At 47.5% G+C, this 12,298-nt stretch overlaps 1 protein-coding gene across 1 annotated transcript in view; it reads left to right on the top strand.

Annotated features, from left to right (window-relative positions):
- MRPS6 (mitochondrial ribosomal protein S6) overlaps window positions 1-12,298 on the top strand; it is a 64,214-nt gene that overhangs the window by 15,116 nt on the left and 36,800 nt on the right. The gene's annotated exons all lie outside the window — the stretch shown is intronic.

The raw sequence follows: 12,298 nt of genomic DNA, 5'->3' as shown, positions 1-12,298 counted from the left end.
ACGCTGGCTGTGTGATTGCAGCCATATGTGTTCCATATACTTTGGAAAGCTGGCCGGGGAGTATGTATCTTGATGTCCACAAAGGGACGTAGGGGTTAGCCAAGACTGTCTCTAAGCGGCTTCTCAAAGTTTCATAAATTTCTATTCTGCAATGTGTTATTAATCAGATTTTCATCCCACAGAATTTTAAATATTGCCCTTTTATACCTAGACAATAAAGAACCCATTGGAGTCCTTCATCTCAACACTCGGGAGACTAGAAAATCTGCTTTTTAGAGTTAACCCACCGTAACCAATATTGCAAAAGGCAGGTCAGCTTGGAGATTGTCGTTCTCTCAATCTAGATCAGTGGTTCCCAAACTCCAGTCTTCACAACCCCCAACAGGTCATGTTTTCATGGCTTCCTTAATATAGCACAGGTGATGTCTTGATGATGATGATTCCATCACCTGTTCAATAGTAAGGAAATCCTGAAAACATGACTTGTTTAGGGGCCATGAGGACTGGAGTTCTGGAAACACTGATCTAGATGGTCAGGTTTGTGCAGTCAGCGTCAAATAATGGTTCTGTCCGAAATTCAAGATCTCCTACCATGTAATTGGGTATGACCAGTTTGACTTGCTGGTTCCAAAACTGTTCATGATGGGTCATCACAAAGAGATCGATACTCTAGTATCGGTATGGACCGAAATTGCTGAGTGGACTTCACAATTTCTTACAAATTTCATGGCACACATTTTCAGATTTACACATTTATTTCTATTCTGAATTTCGCCACTGATTACCACATTTAACCTCCAGATTTTGCGGCGGATTGTCCACGGATTAGAAGCTAAATCCCCTTCGTGTCACCCGATCCTTACGTTTCAGGATTGACTTGATATCTCATTTGTATGATCCAAAGAAGCCTCACTCTTCCCTGGCTATAAAGGGACTAAGAATATGAGGATACAGATAACCCCCTAGGGGCGCTATAAAATGACAATCATAGCAGGCGTGACTTTCGTAGCCTCTCCTTATGACAACTAGCTGGATTATTCTTTCTGTAGTGTTACCAGCTAATCCATGTCACATACGATCTTCTCTAAATTGGTGCCGCATGGTGTATTTGGTGTCCCTTGTGGTTTTGTAAAATAAGGCGACAAGTATTTAGATTTAGACAGAAGCAAAATTTAGTGATAAGCACAAGATTTAGAACCATCCTCCTTTTGAAGCATTTCTTATACTGGACTGCACCCATTTAGGCTGCCACCTATGCATATTTTTCCATTTTAACACAAGTGCCCAATAAATTGCGTTAACGGGTCAGCTGGATAGATTCAGAAATATGGAGAGAGGCGTCTATATACTTAAGGCCCCCACACATATTAGACTAATGTTGGATGAGCCCTGCAATATTGATGGACAATAGGCTGGTGGCCAAACTTATCTGGGCCTCTGATTCATCATCTGTCGGGGAAAGAAGGAATCCACCATGTCTGATTTTGGACTGCTGATCCTTTGTTCTCGATGAGATAAGCTTCCGCCAGAGATGTGTGATCGTGTCTCATTCAGAACATGGAACACTCGGCAAAGCGGGTGTTTTTTGTGTATGGAGGAGTTGGGAGGGAGAGTTGTCTGCCAAAATATTGGCCAAATTATCAGCTATATAGGACCCATTAAATCCACCAGTTTTTGGCCGATCGTGTTGCTGGCAACAACCTCGACGACTTGCCAATACAAAGGAGCGTTTGCTCTGTGTTCACCATGAACAAAAGGATCGATAGCCCCAACGCAGACATGCTGTATCCTTTCCTGACATCATGTCATGGGCACCCCATAGAGATTACTTTGTTGGCCGAACCCATTGATATCGGAGAGTTCGGATGACTTCAGTCCACTGGGTATGAGGGCCTTTAACTGATATTGCCTCTGAAAGTCTGTCACCTGTTGTCTGTCTTATTGTGTTTTGTGGATGTAATCTGATGTTCTGGGATGTGGTATTCCCATCTCCGACATTCATAAGCGACTGATATTTTGGTCTGAAGATTGACTGTCGAACAAGGTCACGTCTGGTGCCACCGGCTTCTATTCGTTTGCCTCTGAAAATGGACCTCCATCCACTTAAATGGTTACTTCCAGGACTACAGTAGACGTCCTCTTCTGTAGGAACTTGCCAAATGCAGCGTGGGATGGGAACTGACAACTGTTATTAGCACATTCCTCTTTTTATAGAAGTAGTTGTCACTTCTCAAGCTCTCCAGTCGATGACATTAAAAACTAAGAGTTTTGCCTCTTTAGAATATCTCCAAACGCTACATACTGCCCTGTGTGGACTTATATACTTTACCGGATGATTCAGGGTCACACATCTGTTTTTGTAAAAATGGTATTTGGGATACTTGGTGGTAAATCCTTTATAAACTCATATATGCCTTACACCCCATAGTAGTAGAGCCTTTTGCTTAGGTGTTCATCATCGGTGGTATCTCCCAAACCAAAAAGCACATTTTTATGACCTTATTTTTGTGCCTTTTGAGACCAGATTCTTTTATCTGGTAAATGTTCACATTAGTTGTGTCCAAATATTGTTGTTTATCCAACTTTTGAGGTCCTAGAAAAAGTTCTTTACACCCTTCTTGATTTACTACCATTCTCCAGGTCAGTTTTCGAATTATTTGGGGGGGGGGGGGGGATAAGGAACTTTCATAATGTAGTACAAAACATGATCACTTCCAATTTCTCTCCAAATAATTTTTTGAATTTTTTTGTGTGAGGAACTTATGTAATGTAATACAAAATATGGTCATATCCAATTTCTTTAACACCCCCCCCCCCAAAGGCTTTAAAGTTAGCTATACTTGATGCAATGAGTTGGTATACACCTTTCTCTAGATGGGTAAATCTTTTAATGATATTAAGCACAAAAAACTCTCCCGTACATGACCAGATTCACATCCTGATTTGGCTAGAAATCTGGATCAGGTATAGTCACCTTTAGCACAGTCACACGACCTCGGGGTTATAAGTCCTCTGCACTAAGAACCTAATCTCTGTAGGACCATCAATATATCTGCTCAATGCTTGACTATGCCATCTTAGGTTTTCTGTGTTCTTATAGCTTCCACTTGATTAAAGGAGTTATACACTTACATTTTTGGTGGTGGGAGAATTGGCCACCAATCATATTCAACAATGTATGTAATTTCTAGTGAAATATATGGTATATTGATAATTTATTACTTAATATGGCCAGAGCTCAGTCTACACTCTGATAATGTACAGTCTGCGTCTTGTTTTCTGCTATACATTGAATATGGTTCCTCATGGGAGGTCTTAGAATTCTCAGTAACCAATTAAAGAAGCCCATCACGTTCTGGGCTGTAGATTGAGGCGCATACAAGAGCAATGTTTTACCGGAAACCTATAAATGTGTGATTTGTTCTTTTGTTTTTCTCTTGGATATACAAATGTTGCTTTGTGTGTATATATTTTTTTTTGTCTATTTAATACGACAGAATTTGTTCAAAGTATTTTCAGTCAATTTAAACTGTGATCTATTTTTTTTTTTTTTTTGTGAAACCTTTAATAAAACTGAAAAATTTGTATTGTTGATGATGTTCTTGCTGAGTAAAGAAAACAAAAACTTCTTGCTTCCCTAAGTGCCAAATTAAAGCCAACTTTTTATTGATTTTGTGTCTTCTGATGACATTTCTTACTTCTACTTGTTTTCTTTTACTATTGGCGAAAGCACAGTTTGATCGTTAAGCCCGAGACATAGATATGGCTTAGTATATGCAACTGATCTTTGATGGGAGCCCATGTTCCCTTTTTTTTTTCTTTCTTACAAAGTACCGCTGCTGCCAAAATACAGAGGTTGGAGAAGCTGTGGACAGGAGACCTGTCAATCAAACAGGAGTGTGCTAGGTAGGAAATGCAGCTAATAAGTGGCGCAAAACAAACCTGAAATTGGAGAACAAACATGAGACTGGATAGGGATTTGTCAGGTTTCCGGGTTTTCCAGTCCTCTTTTGAAAAAGCTTGCCCTCGGTTAACATGGAGTTTTGTGTTCTGTTGCCCTACTTCCTGTCCAGCTGCTTAAAAGGCCGCCTCTAAGCTTAGTCCAGTGCCTGAGTATACTGCTTGCTGTGTGCTCCTGCTTTGCTGCTGCTGCTACTTGATTACCTTTGGATCCTCCTGGAAATCTACCGACCGACTCTGGACCATACCCGGTTTCTTCAAACTGTGCCCGGACTCCGTCTGCCGTCTTTTGTCAGCACGTCTGCCCGGTTTCTTCCGGTTCATAACCATTCTGGACTTTCATTCCGTACGGACACTTCTGGACTTTACCGCTTGCCCCTTGTGTCCCGGCTGCACCGCATTTAGGCCTTCCGGGGTTGATTGCCGGACAGTCCCTGTATAGGGGTTCGCTCTGGTGGTCTCCCTGGGGGAGTCCGGTGCGTGGCCCCGGGAATCCCCTTCGCTCCGTTTCAGAAAGGTATTTGTTTGTGTTTGTTATACTGTGTATTTCCGTTGTGTATCTACCGTGGTTACATATCATAAAAACATCTTGTACCACAAACTCGTCTCTGGCTGTCATTGCCCTAACGCTATCGAAATCCTCAAACATACAATAGTATTACATTATACTCAGGCCATAAGAGGATTTCGCTGGGGCAATGACTGAGACACGAGTAGATCAGCTCTTTTCTATGATTAACTCCTTGCAGCAGGAGATGGAGGTGGTGCAGACTAAACTTAGAGATGTGGAGACACAGCTGGGCCATGATCACCAGGTACTGGGTCCGGCTATACAGGATTTGCAAGTCAGAGTGGAGGCTCAGGAAGCCGGCCCCACTACGTCCGTATCAGCTGCCGGTATGCCTAGGTTACCCCCATTCCGTTTCAATGGTGACCGTAGTCAGTTTCGTGGATTTGTGAACCAATGTATACTGTTTTTTGATGTACATGCTGATTATTACCGTTCTGACCGGTCCAAAGTGTTATGTATAATTATGTTATTAACCTCACGAGCACTGGCTTGGGCTAATCCTATGATAGAGAACCGGGACATCCGTTTAAATCACCTAGAGGACTTTCTGACCGCAATGGCGCAGATGTTTGATGATCCGAATCGCCGTGCTACCGCTGAATCGGCTCTCCTTTCCTTACGTCAGGGAAAGCGTTCTGTCGTTGAATACGCCACTGAATTTAAGAGGTTAGTGGTAGACACCGACTGGGGAAACAATGCATTATTGTCTGTTTTCAGAAAGGGTTTGTCCGGTACCATCAAAGACGAGTTAGCTCGTTCCGAATCTCCAGGGGAGTTTGAACAGTTTCTCCAGCACTGTGTGCGTATCGATACCCGCTTGACCGAACGTAGACAGGAAAAATGGGCAGCTATAAACCGTGTAAACAACTTTGCCTTTCCTTCCAGAGAACCCGCTCTCAGGACGCCACGGGAGGCCGAGGACGTTCCTATGCAAGTGGACTCTCTGCAAAAGCGAGAGACCAATGAACGTCGCGAACACCGGCTCCGTGAGCGTTTGTGTTTCTATTGCGGTCAATCGGACCATTTCTTGATCGACTGCCCGAAACGTCCGAATTGCCCAAATAAGGTATTGGCAGCCATGGCAGAGTGTGACAACACGGACGCAGAGTCCGATATCTCTGAGGCAAGTGGACACCTGGATGCGGTATTTCCCTTGACTGTAATGTCAACCTCACCGAAGGACTCGGAAGGGAAATATACCCATTGCTCGCTCCCCATTCAGATCCGGTGGGAGGGACAGCTAATACCTACCTCTGCAATGATAGATTCTGGGGCAGGGGGAAATTTCATGGACTCCTCTTTTGCCAGGAAACACGGTATCCGGACTCAGCAAAGATCCTCACCGGTTACCATGGAGACGGTTGACGGATCTCCGTTAATCTCTGGACCAGTTGATCGGGAAACCGTACCGCTAGAATGCGTCATGAAGCCAGGTCAGCAGGAGACCCTTGTTTTCATGTTAATTTCTTCTCCTCATTTTCCGATTATTCTAGGTATTCCGTGGCTACGGTCTACAAATCCGGTCATCGATTGGGAAACTAAGGAAATATCCTTCCCACCGCAGAGTATTCCGACCATTAGTCCAACTGTTCCGGTTCCAGTAACACCGAATGCGGAGGGCACTGTACAGGTACCTGTTCTACCCCCGGTGTATAATGACTTTGCGGATATATGCGACAAAAGAAAAGCCGATCGGCTTCCCCCGCATAGACCGTATGATTGCCCCATAGACTTACTCCCAGGGGCGGAGATCCCGTTTGGTCATGTCTACCCGTTGGCGGCACCTGAGCTAGAAGCACTAAAAGAATACATTGATGAAAGTCTAGCTAAGGGATTCATTCGTCCGTCTACCTCACCAGCAGGGGCACCCATCTTTTTCGTGAAAAAGAAAGAGGGGACTCTGAGACCCTGTATTGACTACCGGGAACTGAATAAAATAACTATCCGGAACCGGTATCCGTTACCGTTGATTCCTGAGCTATTGGAGAGGGTCCAACAGGCAAAAATATTCACCAAATTGGATCTCCGTGGGGCATACAATCTACTCCGTATACGTCCCGGAGACGAGTGGAAGACCGCGTTCCGATGTCGGTATGGACATTTTGAGTACCTAGTGATGCCTTTTGGACTTTGTAACGCTCCCGCGACTTTCCAACATCTAGTTAACGATATTTTTAGGGATATCATGGACCAATTCATGGTGATTTATCTGGACGATATCCTAATCTTTTCTGATTCCCTACAGGAACACCAGGAACACGTCAAGACCGTACTTACCCGGCTGAGGGAAAACCACCTGTACATCAAACTGGAGAAATGCGAGTTCCACTGCTCACAAATACAATTCTTAGGTTATGTCATCTCTCCTCAGGGACTGAACATGGAGTCTGGCAAGATACAAGCAATTCTAGACTGGCCGGAACCGGGGAACATCAAGGAGGTACAACGCTTTGTCGGTTTTGCCAACTTTTACCGACGTTTTATCCGTAATTTTTCAGAGATCGTTCGTCCCATCACTCTGTTAACCAAGAAAGGACAGAAGTTTGTGTGGTCCGCCCAGGCCCAGGAAGCTTTCCATCGTCTCAAGGTTTGTTTTACCTCAGCGCCTATATTGGTACATCCGAATCCCGCACTTCCCTTTATCGTGGAAGTCGACGCTTCCGACTACGCATTAGGGGCCATCCTTTCACAAAGGACTGGGGACAAGAGTCTCTTACATCCGTGTGCTTTCTTTTCCCGCCGGTTGTCCCCTGCAGAAAGGAACTATGACATTGCGGACAAGGAATTGTTAGCGATTATTTCCGCTTTCAAGGAATGGAGACACCACTTACAGGGAGCCGCGCAGCAAGTGATAGTACTCACAGATCATCGTAATCTGGAATTTCTTAAGTCTGCCAGGTGCCTGTCTCCACGGCAAGCCCGTTGGAGCCTATTCCTTAACCAGTTCAATTTTGTCGTTACATACCGTCCAGGTTCACGTAATGGGAAAGCCGATGCCTTGTCCCGAATCCACGCCGTGGACTCCGTGCCTGGAACCCCGTCTCAGACCGTGTTATCGGATGCCAATTTCGTTGGAGTAATCCAGGACCAGGACTTGTGGAAGGACATCAAGCTGGCCTATGATGGTGACGTATTTCTTGCTGCCCCCCCGAATGATGTAACTCTTGTTCTTCGGAATGGTGTGTGGTTGAGAGAGCGACGCATTTATGTCCCGGAGGCCGTAAGACTTCGGGTTCTCAAGTTGGTCCATGACTCCGTGTTGGCTGGTCATAGGGGGGTACAGAAGACGCAGGAATTTCTGAACCGTTTTTTCTGGTGGCCTACCTGTTTAAAGGACGTAAAGGACTATGTCCACTCATGTGTGGTTTGTGCCCGGTGCAAGGTCCCTCGTGTGGCTCCTACAGGACTCCTCCAACCGTTACCCGTTCCATCTCGCCCTTGGGGGTCTATCTCAATGGATTTTATTGTGGAGTTGCCCGTCTCAGACGGTCACAATACCATTTTAGTGGTGGTGGATCGGTTGACTAAAGCTGCTCACTTTATTCCGTGTGCCGGTCTTCCCTCAGCCGCAGAGACAGTGGATCTGGTTATCCAGAACGTATTCCGATTGCATGGGGTACCAGACGAGATCATCTCTGACCGGGGCGTGCAGTTCACGTCTAGGTTCTGGAAGGGGTTTTGTACGGCACTCCAGATTGATGTCTGTTTGTCTTCTGCATACCATCCTCAGACAAATGGGCAAACCGAACGGACCAATCAAACACTGGAACAATACCTTCGCTGTTATGTCAGCCATCTGCAGGACGATTGGTTGAAGATGCTTCCATTGGCGGAGTTCTCGTATAACAACACTCAGAGCAGCTCCACTAAGGTAACGCCCTTCTTTGCTAACTTGGGTTACCATCCGACTATTTTGCCTAGGTCACCGGTTGCGGTCTCAGTGCCTGCGGTGGAGGACAGATTAACAGAGCTACGACAAAATCTGGAGGTTCTGAAGGACACTGTGGCTACAGCTCAGGAGCGTTACAAGAGGTCGGCAGACGCTCACCGGAGACCGGCACCCATGTATAAGGTAGGGGACTCTGTATGGTTGTCCACCAAGAACCTGAGATTGGGTGTTCCTTCGCAGAAACTGGGACAAAAATTCATCGGTCCGTTCAAGATCACCGGGATCGTGAGCCCTGTGGCCTGTCGGCTGCGGTTACCGCACCATCTAAAGGTACACCCGGTCTTTCATGTTTCTCTCCTCAAATCCGTCTCTCCCAATACGTTTCATGGTCGTGTCGTGCCTCCTCCTCCGCCTGTGATGGTCGACGGCGAGGAGCAGTTTGTGGTTGAGGACATTATTGACTCCCGGCTTCATCGTCGTCGGCTTCAGTATCTGGTACGTTGGCAGGGGTACGCCCCCGAGGACGATTCCTGGGAACCGGTGGGTAACATTCGAGCACCACGGAAGATCGCTCAGTTTCATCGACGGTACCCGGACAAGCCGGGCCCTGACCCGTCCTGAGGCCGTTTCTGGGGGGGGGGAGTAATGTCAGGTTTCCGGGTTTTCCAGTCCTCTTTTGAAAAAGCTTGCCCTCGGTTAACATGGAGTTTTGTGTTCTGTTGCCCTACTTCCTGTCCAGCTGCTTAAAAGGCCGCCTCTAAGCTTAGTCCAGTGCCTGAGTATACTGCTTGCTGTGTGCTCCTGCTTTGCTGCTGCTGCTACTTGATTACCTTTGGATCCTCCTGGAAATCTACCGACCGACTCTGGACCATACCCGGTTTCTTCAAACTGTGCCCGGACTCCGTCTGCCGTCTTTTGTCAGCACGTCTGCCCGGTTTCTTCCGGTTCATAACCATTCTGGACTTTCATTCCGTACGGACACTTCTGGACTTTACCGCTTGCCCCTTGTGTCCCGGCTGCACCGCATTTAGGCCTTCCGGGGTTGATTGCCGGACAGTCCCTGTATAGGGGTTCGCTCTGGTGGTCTCCCTGGGGGAGTCCGGTGCGTGGCCCCGGGAATCCCCTTCGCTCCGTTTCAGAAAGGTATTTGTTTGTGTTTGTTATACTGTGTATTTCCGTTGTGTATCTACCGTGGTTACATATCATAAAAACATCTTGTACCACAAACTCGTCTCTGGCTGTCATTGCCCTAACGCTATCGAAATCCTCAAACATACAATAGTATTACAGGATTCTTGCAAAGGTCAGTCATTTCCGATGTAGGATATTTAGGTGAAGAAGGTTTTGAAACACAGCAACGCTTTGTACTTGAGTGTTGTGTCCACCACATCAGACCAGTGAGTGACCTTTTGGCTTGAGAAAACTGATAGCTCTGGATTTTCCCGTCATTGAAAGAAGGGACTAGGTATATTTGTAGTTTTCCACGGTATTAAGGGAGAGTTGAGAAGATCATGTTTCCACGCGCTCATCCCAGAAGATCTTTCCTACGTGCAGAAGGCCTATTCTTAAGAACAGATGGATCGTTTTCTCGAAAAGCATTCATGAGGGGCAATACCCCGAAACAGCTGCCTGTGGATAGATACCTGGCCTTGGAATTTCCCTTGTCATATCTTTAAACTTGTCAAGAGTTAGATATTGACTAAAAGGGCCACTTAATATGGTGGTCGCCTAAAAAGAGCCACTCCTTGGCTAGGTCCTTCCCGGAGGGACATCTAGCTATTTTTCCGTGTCGAGACTCCTAAAGGAGGCTCCACGGACCTTTTTGATTCGAAAAGCATTAGGGCAGATATTTGATAAGACAAACGAAAGGTTGGAAATGGCAGGAGGAAAAAAATCACCTCCGTGAGAAAGAGGAGGGAAATTGATCAAACTATTGACACAAAGACTGTTAACGAACTTGTTGGCTTTGAGGTATTCAAAAAGGAATTGAAAGAATCCAATGTCACAGATGTGTAGAAAGTGAAGTTATTGAAGCGTATAAAGCAGGGGTGGGGAACCTCCGGCCCGCGGGCCGTATACGGCCCGTGACGACTTTTTATGCGGCCCCCGGGCACATTCCCGGGGACCATTGTACTTTGGTGGCAGCCGCGCTTTTCCTGGCTGCCGGCCCTTTAAATCCCACTGCCTTATGCCCTGTGGGTAGATGCTAGAATGTACGGGCTCTCTCCAGATCCTGACTTCCAGGACCTGACTGCAGCCCATACATTCTAGGCTTATCCCCGGCCTGTGTGCTCTGGTGGGCGGGTAAGCAGCACGCTGCGATAAAGTCACACAGAAGAGCTGCAGCAGGTTTACCAGCCTCCCGGACCTGCTGTGTGTGTGTGTGTGTGTGACTCTCCCTCCCCCTCACTGCGAGTACTCAACCCATCGCTGCCCCCCCCCCCCGCTCAATGCTGTGTACCCCCTCGTACTGTATGTACCCCCCAATGCTGTATGTACCCCCCAATGCTGTGTGTACCCCCTCGTGCTGTATGTACCACCTAGTGCAGTGTGTACCCCCTAGTGCAGTGTGTACCCCCTAGTGCAGTGTGTACCCCCTAATGCTGTGTACCCCCTAATGCTGTGTACCCCTTAATGCTGTGTGTACCCCCTCGTGCTGTGTACCCCCTCGTGCTGTGTACCCCCTAGTGCTGTGTACCCCCTCGTGCTGTGTGTACCCCCTCGTGCTGTGTGTACCCCCTCGTGCTGTGTGTACCCCCTCGTGCTGTGTACCTCCTATTACAGTGTGTACCCCCCAGTGCTGTGTACCCCCTAGTGCTGTGTGTACCCCCTAGTGCTGTGTACACCCCAGTGCTGTGTACCCCCTCAGCGCGGTGTAACCCCTCACTGCTGTCCGTGCCCCCCCTAGTGCTGTCTGTACCCCCTGGGTGATGTCTATGCCCCCCCACCAGTGCTGTCCGCACCACCTAAAGCTGTCCATGCTGCCACCAGTGCTGTCCATGCCACGGTGAGTGCTGCCTGTGCCCCCCTTATGCTTTCCATGCTCCCCAGTGCTGTGTGCCACCCCTCAGTGCTCTTAACTCGCTACTGCTGTCTGTACCCTCCCACTGCTTTCTATGCTTCCCAGTCCGTGCTCTCCTGTTGATGTCTGTTCCCCCAGACCTGTCTGTCTCACTAGTGCTGCCACCCAGTGCAGTGCGTGCTGCCACCCAGTGCAGTGCGTGCTGCCACCCAGTGCAGTGTGTGCTGCCACCCAGCGCTGTGCGTGTCCCCAGTCATGTCTGTGCCACCGCCAGGGCTGTCCATGCCCCCTACTGATGTATATGCCCCAGCCCCTCCTGTGATGTATATGCCCCAGCCCCCTCCTGTGATGTATATGCCCCAGCCCCTCCTGTGATGTATATGCCCCAGCCCCTCCTGTGATGTATATGCCCCAGCCCCTCCTGTGATGTATATGCCCCAGCCCCTCCTGTGATGTGTACTCCCAGTGTCTCCTGTAATTTATGCGCCCTGGCCCCTCTTGTGATGTGTATGCCCCCAGCATCTCCAGACAGAGACAAACCTGGAAAAGCAGCTGTGAGAAACAAGATGATCAATATCACCGAACATCACAATCGCACCAAAGAGAAGCAGCTCCGGCCACCACAATAGGGGTGAGTTAATTAATCGTTTGACCAAATATAGCAGGGTTATTTTTCAGGTTGATAATGTTGTGCGGCCCCCAAAGGTTAGTAGGAAATTCCAAATGGCCCCCGGCAGTAAAAAGGTTCCCCACCCCTGGTATAAAGCCATTGGCACAATATCCGTTCTTTGGCGATTTCCAATTTTGGAATTTTGAAACCAAAATCTGGTGCCTACAAGAAGAAGAGACGCAAGTT

The sequence above is a fragment of the Anomaloglossus baeobatrachus genome, chromosome 2 (genome assembly GCF_048569485.1).
Source record: "Anomaloglossus baeobatrachus isolate aAnoBae1 chromosome 2, aAnoBae1.hap1, whole genome shotgun sequence".
Taxonomy (NCBI): domain Eukaryota; kingdom Metazoa; phylum Chordata; class Amphibia; order Anura; family Aromobatidae; genus Anomaloglossus; species Anomaloglossus baeobatrachus.
The sequence above is the reverse complement of the archived record's forward strand: the minus strand, read 5'-3'. Positions and strand labels throughout refer to the sequence as shown.